Source organism: Eptesicus fuscus, chromosome 9 (assembly GCF_027574615.1).
Source record: "Eptesicus fuscus isolate TK198812 chromosome 9, DD_ASM_mEF_20220401, whole genome shotgun sequence".
NCBI classification, from domain to species: Eukaryota; Metazoa; Chordata; class Mammalia; order Chiroptera; family Vespertilionidae; genus Eptesicus; species Eptesicus fuscus.
In genome coordinates this window covers 93,940,548-93,952,752 of record NC_072481.1, presented here as the reverse complement: position 1 = coordinate 93,952,752, position 12,205 = coordinate 93,940,548, and the positions used below count along the sequence as shown (strand labels likewise).

At 41.1% G+C, this 12,205-nt stretch overlaps 1 pseudogene; it reads left to right on the top strand.

Annotated features, from left to right (window-relative positions):
• The first annotated feature begins 217 nt into the window (after positions 1-217).
• LOC103301891 (protein SDA1 homolog) lies at positions 218-11,809 on the top strand (annotated as a pseudogene).
• The last annotated feature ends 396 nt before the right edge of the window (positions 11,810-12,205 follow it).

Here is a 12,205-nt window from a genome sequence, read left to right as displayed (position 1 = left end):
CAGAGTTCCCTTTCAGTTACAATTAGCATGAATTTAAATCAACCAAGACACTAGCTGGCTTTAAGAGCCAAGATAGCACTGCCTGCTGAGCATTGGGGAGGTGGGGGAGGGGGACTTCTGGTCACACTCCATTCCCAGCCACAGCTGGGATGGTTGGTAGTTGCCATCAGTGTAGGTTTTTTAAAACTTCTCTCCATGGAGCCAGTCAGCAGCCACTATGTCCAACAGAAACAACAAGCTGCCCAGCAATCTGAGCAGTTACAGAATCTGATCAAGTGGGACCAGCCTACGTGGAGGACTTTCTACAGTAGTATAATCACTACAAATCCAATGTGGAGAATTTCAGATTACAACCAAATAAACCCAGCAAAGAATCGGCATAGCTGGTGATGTTTATGGAACAGATTGGTCACTGCTACCCAGAATATTTAAGTAACTTTCTTCAAGAGTTGAAAGATCTTCTCTCCTACAATCACACAGTCTTGCATCCAGATCTTCTAATGACATTTTGGAAAGCTTTGATCTTGTTGAGAAATAAGAATCTCATCAATCCATCAAATTGCTAAAACTCTTCTTCGAATTTCTGTATTGCCATGCTTCTGTGAAAGACTTTATACATGAACTGATATCAAGCATATACATGCAGCCCTAGCCAGTTTGGCTCAGTGGATAGAGTGTCGGTCGGTGGACTGAAGGTTCCCAGGTTTGATTCTGGTCAAGGGGCACATGCCTGGGTTGTGGGCTCAATCCTGAGTAGGGGCATGCAGGAGACAGCTGTTCAATTATTCGCTCTCATCTTTGATGTCTCTCTCTCTCTCTCTCTCTCTCTCTCTCTCTCTCTCTCTCTCTTTCTCTCTCTCTCTCTTCCTCTCTAAAATCAATAAAAATATATTTTAAAAAAAGAATATAAATGCAAAGCACAAGAACAATAAAGTGAAAGTAGTGTTGCAGAATTTCATATACACCATGTTAAAAGACAGCAATGCCACTACAACCAAGGTATCTTTGGATATGATAATTGAACTCTACAGAAGAAACATCTGGAAATGATATCAGGATTTTCTATTGATCACAACGGCATGTTTGTCTAAGATCACCATGATACATGTTGCTGTTTTGACATTCTTCCTTGGTAAAGATAAAGAGGAGAAACAGGACAGCGACTCAGCTTCTGAAGATGAAGGACCAACAGCAAGAGACCTGCTAGTGCAGTATGCCACAGGGAAGAAAAGCTTTAAACACAAGAAAAGGTTGGAAAAAGCCATGAAGGTGTGCAAGAAACAAAAGGAGAAGAAAAAAAGAGGTGTTTAACTTTTTAGCTATTCACTTGATTCATGACCCCCAAGGTTTTGCAGAAAAACTACTAAAGCAGCTAGAGAGCTCTAAGGAGAGGTTTGAAGTGAAGATGATGCTCTTGGACCTCATTTACAGATTGGTGGGAATTCACAAGCTTTTTCTCTTCAACTTCTATCTCTTTGTGCAAAGTTTTCTGCAACCCACCAAAGAGAAGTAAGAAAGATCCATCTGTTTAATGCATAAGCATCGCATCACTTAGTATTCAATCATTGCTTATGGCTGTGGCCAACAATTTTGTTACCCACAAGAACTCTGAGGAAACCATGACAGTGGGACTCAATTCTATGAAGGAGATAATAGCTTGATGTCCTCTAGCCAAGACTAAAGAACTTCTCCAAAACCTGACTCAGTATAAATTACACAAAGATAAGAATGTTATGATGGGAGAAAGATGGCAACCGGCAAGAAGGTAGGGAGGGAGAGTGTGTGAGAGAGTGAGGGAGTGATAGAGGGATGTGTGGACATGTGTGAGTGTGTGTGTGAGTGAAATAGGGATAGTTAGATCCTGCAGGTCTTCCAAGGGGCTACCAAACCGGGCAGTCTTAGACGGTGAAACCCCGCTGTCACTGCAAACACTCCAGGGAGGACACTGCCGGCACAGAGACTGCACCATCTTGAAGAACAGAACTGCTTGAGACTAGGATCCTAGCCTCGCCACTACCCAATCTGGTCTCAGTCACAAACCGGGACCCCACAGCCACTAGGATAAAAGACCTGAGATCACAGCTGCAGACCCAGGGACACCAAGACTTCAAGCACTCTGGCCGCAGATTTCTGTGAGTCACTGAACCAAGCCCCCTCCCTGCCAGCCCTGCGGCAGTGGCATAGGAACTGCCAGAACCTCTTCACACAAACAAGCTTTCTGCCCACACACAGCAGTGGCAGCTCTACCTGAATTTGAGCCTGGGTGGGCGGACACGGGAAGTTTGTTTCCCGTGAACAGACTCCGCGCCCAGGCAGGGAGGCTGTGCTGAATTTGAGCCTAGGTGTGCAACCTTGGGGAGATTGTTTTCCATGACCAGATCCTGCACCCACACAGGGAGACAGCACTGAATTTGAGCCTGGGGGCGCGAACCTGGGGAGTTTGTTTCCTGCAACCAAATCCCGTACCCAAGCAGAGAGGCTATGCTAAATTTGAGTCTGGGTGCACAGACACGGGAAGTTTGTTTCCCGCAGTGCACACCCACATGACCTGACCCCACGCCCACACTGGGCGGCAGTGCCACCTGACTTTGATTCAGGGCAAGTGCACACAGAAGGCTGTTTACCACAGGGCAGGAGTAAACCTTCTGCTGACACAGTGCTACTGTGCAACCTGGTCCAGGGACCCTGATTCTCCACACAAGAGGCAGCACTGAGCACCAGTGACTTGACTCTAATTCTCAGTGCACTCACACTAAGAGCCAGTGACTCCAATTCTTGGTACACGCACACGCAGGGACCCTGATTCTTGGCATATGACCGCACCAAGCAACAGAGACTCTGATACTCGATTCTCGGCACAGACACAGGGGGTCTCTGACTCCTGACATGCACTAGGGGACTCTGATTTTTGGCACACACCAGTGGGGTCTCTGTTTCTGCATGGTGCAGGCATGGTCCCTGATTCTGGTGCGCACATGAGGCCACACTAAGGGCCGGTGACTCTGATCCTGAGTGAGCCTAGATCCCACCAACCCACAGCAGCCACATGTCTTGGTGTCAGAGCTCTTCAGTGACACTCGGGGGTGCAAAGCTCCCACTGCACATGGCCCAGGCCCCCGCAATTCGACATTTGAACCTTCTGGTAATAGTCAGAATGGGGAGACAACAAAACAACCCCCAGAGGAAAGAAAAGGAGGAATTGCCAAGAAAGGAAATAAGTGAAATTGAAGCATGCAACATGACAGAAAAAGAATTCAGAGTAATGGTCGTACAGTTTATACACTGATGGATGAGAAAATCAACAACCTATGCAAAAATCAGGAAGAAATCAAAAGTGATATAGCTACAATCAAAAATACCATGGAAGGTTTCAACAGTAGACTAGAAGAAGCAGAGGACCGAATTAGTGAGTTAGAAGATAAAGTACAGAAACAAGCCCAATCTGAACAGCAACTGGAGAAAAAAATTAAAAAGCAGGAGTAGAGCCTAAGGGAGCTTTGGGACAACACAAAATGAAGTAACATACGTATAATAGGAATGCCAGAAGGACTAGAAGAGCAGCAAAGATTAGAAAATCTATTTGAGAAAATAATGACAGAAAACTTCCCTGATATGGGGAAGAAAAATTTACACAAGTACAGAGAGTCCCAAACAAGGTGAATCCCAAAAGACCCACACCAAAACACATCAAATTACAATGGCAAATGTTAATGACAAAGAGAGAATCTCAAAGGCTACAAAAGAGAGACAGAGAGTTACCTACAAAGGATCCCCTATCAGCTTATCAATTGATTTCTCAACAGAAACACATCAAGCTAGAAGGGAATGGAAGGAGGTATACAAAGTGATGCAAAAGCAAGGGACTGAATCCAAGAATACTCCATCCAGCAAGACTATCAATCAAAATTGAAGGGGAAATCAGGAGCTTCACAAACAAAAAAAGGCTAAGGAGTTTATCCCTACCAAGTCAGCAATGCAAGACATTCAGAAGGGAATGCTGTAAAAATAAAAAATAAAAAGGTAAGAAGGAACACAGACACAAAAAATAGAAATGGCTACAAACAAGTACCTTTCAATAATAACTTTAAATGTAAATGGACTAAATGCTCCAATCAAAAGACACAGAGTGTCTGAATGGATGAAAAAACATGACCCATATATATACTGTCTATAAGAGACCCACTTCAGAACAAGAGACTCACACAGACTGAAAGTGAAGGGATGGAAAAATATCTTTCAGGCAAATGAAAATGAAAAAAAAAGCTGGGGTAGCAATACTTATATCTGACAAAATAGACCTCAAAGTGAAGGCCATAACAAGAGATAAGGAAGGCCACTTCATAATACTAAAGGGATCGATACAACAAGAGGATATAACCCTGATAAACATATATGCACCCAATGCAGGAGCACCCAAATACATATAAAAACTCCTGGAAGATATCAAGGGAGAGACCGACAACAATACAATCAGCATAGGGAACTTTAATACCCCACTGATATCACTGGATAAATCCTCTAGACAAGGGGTCCTCAAATTTTTTAAACAGGGGGCCAGTTCACTGTCCCTCAGACCATTGGAGGGCCGGACTATAGTTTAAAAAAGCTATGAACAAATTCCTATGCACACTGCACATTTCTTATTTTGAAGTAAAAAAACAAAATGGCAAAAACACCCACATGTGGCCCGCTGGCCATAGTTTGAGGACGCCTGCTCTAGACAAAAAAATCAGCAAAGAAACAGCAATCCTAAACAACTCACTAGATCAAATGGACTTAATTGACATCTTCAGAACATTTCTCCCCAAAGCCATGCAATATACATTCTTCTCAAGTGCACATGGGACATTTTCAAAAATTGACCACATATTGGGTCACAAACAAAGTTTCCCCAAAATCAAGAAGACTGAAATCATAACAAGCATCTTCTCAGACCACAATGGCATAATATTAGAAATAAACTACAATAAAAACAACCAAAAAACTCAAACACTTGTAAGCTCAATAGCATGCTATTAAATAATGATTGGGTTACCAATGAGATCAAAGAAGAAATTAAAAATATCCTGGAAACTAATGACAATAAAAACACAACAATCCAAAATCTATGGGACACAATGAAAACAGTTCTGAGAGGGAAGTTTATAGCTCTATAGGCCTACTTCAAAAAACAAGAAAAAATGGTAGTAAATCATCTAACTCTACAACTAAAAGAATTAGAAAGAGAGCAACAAGAAAAGCCCAGAGTGAGCAGAAGAAAGGAGATAATAAAGATCAGAGCAGAAATAAATGATATAGAGACCAAAAAAACAATACAAAAGATCAATAAAACCAAGAGCTGGTTCTTTGAAAGGATAAACAAGATTGATGAACCTCCAGCCAGGCTCACCAAGAAGCAAAAAGAGAGGACCCAAATAAGCAAAATCAGAAATGATAGATGTGAAATAACAACAGACCCCACAGAAATACAAAGGATTGTTAAAAAAATACTATGAACAATTTTATTCTAACAAACTAGACAACCTGGAGGAAATGGACATATTCCTAATTCCTAGAAAAGCACAACCTTCCAAAACTCAATCAGGAAGATTCTAAAAATCTCAATAGGCCAATAACTATGGAAGAAATTGAAGCAGTCATCAAAAATCTTCCAGCAAACAAAAGCTCAGGGCCAGATGGATTCACAAGGGAGTTATACCAAACATTCAAGGAAGAACTAAAACCTATCCTCCTCAGACTATTCCAGAAAATTCAGGAGGAAGGAACACTTCCAAGCTCATTCTATGAAGCCAGCATCACCCTAATACCAAAACCAGATAAAAACAACACAATAAAAGAGAATTGTAGGCCAATATTCCTCATGAACATAGGTGCCAAAATACTCAACAAAATCCTAGCAAATTGGATCTAGCAGTACATCAGAAAGATCATACACCACGACCAAGTAGGATTTATCCCAGGGATGCAAGGATGATACAATATCTGCAAATCAATAAACGTGATACATCACATAAACAAATTGAGAGATAAAAATCACATAATCATATCAATTGATGCAGAAAAAGCATTTGACAAAATCCAACACCCTTTCTTGATAAAAACTCTCAGCAAGGTGGGAATAGAAGGATCATACCTCAACATCATAAAAGCCATATATGACAAACCCACAGCCAACATCATACTCAATGGACAAAAACTTAAACCATTTCCCCTAAGAACAGGAACAAGACAGGGATGCCCACTCTCACCACTCCTGTTAGTCATAGTACTGAAAGTACTAACCATTGCTATCAGACAAGAAGAAGAAATAAAAGGTATCCAAATTGGAAAAGAAGAAATAAAACTGTCCTTATCGCAGATGACATGATACTGTACATAGAAAACCCTAAAGACTCCATCAAAAAATTATTAGACTTAAAAAATGAATTCGGCAATGTAGCAGGATACAAAATTAATGCCAAGAAATCTATAGCATTTCTATACACCAATAGTGAACTTACAGAAAGAGAGACTAAAAAAGCAATTCCATTTACCATCACTCAAAAAAAAAATTAAGATACCTAGGATAATCTTAACTAAGGAGGTAAAAGACCTATATGCGGAAAACTACAGGACACTGAAAAAAGAGATAGAGGAAGACGTAAACAGATGGAAGAACATACCATGTTCATGGATTGGTAGAATCATTAAAATGTCCATACTATCCAAAGCAATCTATAGATTCAATGCACTGCCTACTAAAATACCAAGGGCATATTTCATAGACCTAGAACGAACTTTCCAAAAATTCATCTGGAATAAAAAAAAGACCCCGAATAGCTATAGCAATCCTGTGAAAGAAGAACAAAGTAGGTGGGATCTCAATATCAGATATCAAGCTATATTACAAAGCCACTGTTCTCAAAACAGCCTGGTACTGGCACAAGAACAGATATATAGATCAGTGGAATAGAATAGAGAACCCAGAAATTGACCCAAACCACTATGCCAAATTAATATTTGACAAAGGAGGCATGAACATACAATGGAGTCAAGACAGTCTATTCAATAAATGGTTTTGGAAGAGAAACAAAGATGGTGGCATAGTTAAACACCTAAACTGCAGCCTCGCACAATAATTTCAAAAATACAACTAAAAGACAAAATGGACATCATCCAGAACCACAAGAAAGCTGGCTGACTGGAAATCCTACTTCTAGAAGGAAAGAGAAAACCACTAGGAAAATCAGAGGAGATGGAAAAGCCTGAGGTATGGAGACACGGGCGTGCGCGTGCGGAGAGGACGGAGCCGGAGAGGATGGGGCGGCTGAGTGCCTGGCTGGCATTCTCTAGTGGGAAGGAGATAAAAGCTCTAGACTGCGCTGAACCCCAGCTCCGACTGCACTCTACCTCAGTTCCGGGCGAGACCCTGGGGACCCAGGCTCATACTGGGGGAATCTGGGCTGTAAGGCGGAAAACTCAGGGGATGCGAAAGGCAGAGCTCCCGAGGCACACACGTGAATGCGCGCAGAGGACGGACTGTTGACTGTGCTGCTGAATTGCCCTAGCGGGAAGGAGACAAAAGCTCCGGACTGTGCTGAACCCCAGTTCTGACTGCACTGAACCCCAGTTCCGGGTGAGAATCTGGGAATCCAGATTCATTGGGGGAGAGACTAGACTGTTTGGCAGCGGGCGAAATTCCAGGGCGCCTTTCTCTCAGAGGTGCTTGCAACGAGTACCGAGGGACACTGAGACGCAGGAACCTCATAGGCGGGGCTGACAGGAAGCCAAGGCTGTAGGCTCCACCCTGATACTCCGCCCCATCCAAGCTGAGCACAGAGGCTTTTACAATTTTGCAAGTCTAGTCGAATAAGGCTGTCTCCCGGCATAGACACAGCTGATCCTCACAGCCAATTGGCCTGGAGGTCAACTCCTCCCACTGATACCAACAACAATCAAGACTTAACTACAACAAGGCTGTACACACAGTCCACAAAGGGGTGCACCAAGAGTGTCCACCTCAGGTAACTGGGGAGGCCGAGCCATTGGCCCATATAGGACAACTAGCACACAAAGCTACCCTACCAACTCAGGGAAGCAGCAAAAATGTGGAGACAAAGAAGCAGATCAAAACCCAAAGAAATGGAGGAAAACAAACAACTGGAGATAGAGTTCAAAACCACGGTTATAAGGTTTTTCAAGAATTTCCTAGAAAAGGCCGATAAATTTAGCAAGACCCTCGAGGATATGAGAGAGACCCTCGATGCTATGGAAAAGGACCAACTAGAAATTAAACATGCACTGACTGAAATAAAAAATATTATATAGATACCCAACAGCAAACTAGAGGAACGCAAGAATCAAGTCAAAGATTTGGAATACAAAGAAGCAAAAATCACTCAACTGGAAAAGCTAAAAGAAAAAAGAATCCAAAAATTTGAAGATAGTGTAAGAAGCCTCTGGGACAACTGCAAGCATACCAAAACCAGAATTATGGGGGTGCCAGAAGAAGAGAGAGAGCAAGATACTGAAAACCTATTTGAAGAAATAATGACTGAAAACTTCCCCCACCTGGTGAAAGAAATAGACTTACAAGTCCAGGAAGTGCAGAGAACCCCAAACAAAAGAATCCAAAGAAGACCACACCAAGACACATCATAATTAAAATGCCAAGAGAAAAAGACAAAGAGAGAATATTAAAAGTAGCAAGAGATAAACAGTTAATTACCTACAAGGGAACACCCATACGATTGTCAGCTGATTTCTCAACAGAAACTATGCAGGCCACATGGGAGTGGCAAGAAATAGTCAAAGTGATGAATAGCAAGAACCTACAACCAAGGGTACTCTACCCAGCCAAGCTGACATTCAGAATTGAAGGTCAGCCAAGCTGACATTCAGAATTGAAGGTCAGCTAAAGAGCTTCACAGATAAAAAAAGCTAAAGGAGTTCATGAACACCAAACCAGTATTATATGAAATGCTGAAAGGTATTCTTTAAGAAGAGGAAGAAGAAGAAAAAAGGTAAAGATAAAAATGATGAACAACAAATACATATCTATCAACAAGTGAATCTAAAAATCAAGTGAATTAAAAATCGGATGAACAGAATAATCTGGTGAATATAATAGAATCAGGGGCATAGAAAGGGAGAGGACTGACAACTCTCAGGGGTAAAGGGGTGTGGGGGGTATGGGAAGAGACTGGAAAAAAATCGTACACCTATGGATGAGTACAGTGCGGGGGAGGTAAGGGAAGAGGGTGGGATGGGAACCAGGTGGAGGGGAGCTATGGGGGGAAAAAAAAGGAACAACTGTAATAATCTGAACAATAAAGATTTATTAAATTAAAAAAAAAAAAAAATAAAAAAATAAAAATAGCCATCTAGTTGGTATGAAGTAAAAAATAAAAATAAAAATAAATGGTTTTGGAAAAATTGGACAGATACATGCAAAAAAAATGAAAGTAGACCACCAACTTACACCATACACAAAAATAAACTAAAAAAGGATAAAGGATTTAAACATAAGATGGGAAACCATAAAAATACCAGAGGAATCCACAGGCAGCAAAATCTCAGACATATGCCAAAGGAATTTCTTTACTGATACTGCTCCTAGGGCAATGGAAATGAAAGAGAAAATAAACAAATGGGACTACATCAAAATAAAAAGCTTTTGCACAGCAAAGGAAACCATCAACAAAACAATGAGAAAGCCCACTGCATGGGAGAACATTTTTACCAATGTTATCACCGATAAGGGTTTAATTTCCAACATTTACAGGGAACTCACACAACTTAACAAAAAGAAGATAAACAATCCAATCAAAAAATGGGCAACGGAACTAAATAGATACTTTTAGAAAGAAGACAGAAGGAAGGCCAAGAGACAAATGAAAACATGCTCAAAGTCACTAATTATCCTAGAGATGCAAATCAAAATGACAATGCGATATCATGTCACACCTGTCAGAATGGCTATCCTCAACAAATCAACAAATGACAAGTGTTATCGAGGATTTGGAGAAAAAGGAACCTTCTTGAATTTGGGGAAACTAGCAACTGCAACTGCAACTGCAACTGCAACTGCAACTGCAACTGCTGGTGGGAATGCAGACTGGTGCAGCCACTGTGGAGAACAGTATGGAGTTTCCTCAAAAAACTAAAAATGGAACTCCCATTTGACCCAGTTATCCCACTTCTAGGAATATATCCCAAGAAGCTAGAAATACCCATCTGAAAGGATATATGCACCCCTATGTTCATAGCAGCACAATTCACCAAAGCTAAGATTTGGGAACAGCCCAAGTTCCCATCAGCAGATGAGTGGATTAGAAAACTGTGGTCCATCTACACAATGGAATACTATGCTGCAGTAAAAAAGAAGGAATTTTTACCATTTGCAACAGCATGGATGGAACTGGAGAGCATTATGCTAAGTGAAATAAGCTAGTCAGAGAAAGATAAATATCACATGATCTCACTCATTTATGGAATATAATGAACAACATAAACTGATGAACAAAAATAGAACCAGAGACAGAGAAGCATCTTTCAGACCGTCAAACCTCCGAGGGAAGGCAGGAGAGGGTGGGGGTAAGAGGGAGAGATCAACCAAAGGACTTGTATGCATGCATATGAGCCTAACCAATTGACACACACAACAGAGGGGTGAAGGCACGTGGGTGGGTTTGGGGGGAAATGGGGGGATGAGGACACATATGTAATACTTTAATCCAGGGGTCCTCAAACTTTTTAAACAGGGGGCCAGTTCACTGTGCCTCAGACCACTGGAGGGCCGGACTATAGTTTAAAAAAAAAAAAAAAAATGAACAAATTCCTATGCACACTGCACATATCTTATTTTGAAGTAAAAAAACAAAATGGCAAAAACACCTGCATGTGGCCCGCGGGCCGTAGTTTGAGGACGCCTGCCTTAATCAATAAAGAAATTTAAAAAATAAAAATAAAAGAACAAGAAAAAAAAAAAAGAATGTTATGATGTTTGCTAGAACTTTGATTCAGTTCTTCTGAACACCAAATCCTCAGGTGTTACAGAAGAAATTCTGGGGTAAGCCTACAGTCCTCCGAAGAGGCAATAGTACAAAAATATGGAGAATAAGATGCTAAAAATTACATTCCAGGAACAGAAATTCTGGAAGCTGAAAAGGAAGAAGAGAATGCTGAAAACGATGAACATGGGTGGGAAAGTGCCAGTCTTAGTGAAGAGGCTGATGAGGACGGTGAGTGAGTTGACATGCACCACTCTTGCGATGAAGTACAGGAGGAAATCTCCAAGAAGCTGAACAGCATGTCCTCGGAGAAGTGGAAACCAGAGCTGCAGCCCTCAGCACCAGGCAAGTTTTAACTCAGGAAGATATCCAGACAATCTGGCCCAAATGAGGAAAGAATTCAACTCCGCCCCAGGGAAAGCCCTAAAGAGGAAATACATTTAAATAGACAGGGATGAAGATTGCAGGAGTGAATTACTCTCTTCTGGGACATTGAACGCTTCACCTTCATAAAAAGCAAGTCTGATAAGGAGATAAGACTAGCAACTGCAATGGCTGGAAAAACAGACTGAAAAGAATTTGTGAGGAAGAAAATGAAAATGAATCAATTTTTCACTTCCACAAATAAAGAGAAGAAAAAAAAGAACTTTATGATGATGCGCTATAATCATAATGTCCACTCAAAAAATAAGCATTCCTTCCAAGAAAAGCAGTTGCCACTATGAGATGCACTTTTGAAAAAGAGAAAAAGAATGAATAACCCAGACAAGCAAGTTTTCCATTCTAAGGAGAATTTGTGTCATTACTCTGAAAATTAATAAATCAAGAATGTTTATATTTAAAAAATAAATCAAACTCTGGGGGGTGAGGGCAAGTATGGGTGTGGGGTGGGGGGGACAATGGTAAGATATGTACACATATAATACCTTAATTAAAAAAATAAATAAAATAAAAAAATAAATCAATCAACTAAGACATAAATTGAACCAAACATTACTATTGCTTTTTGTTTTGTTTGTTTGGTTTTTCGTTAATCCTTACCCAAGGATATTTTTTCCATTGATTTTTAGAGTGGAAGGAAGGGGGAGAGACAGAGAAAGAGAAACATTGATGTGAAACACATAGATTGGTTGCCTCCTGCATGTGCCTGGACCAGTGAGTGGGGATTGAGCCTGTCACTGAGGTATGTACCTTTGACTGGACTCAAACCCGGA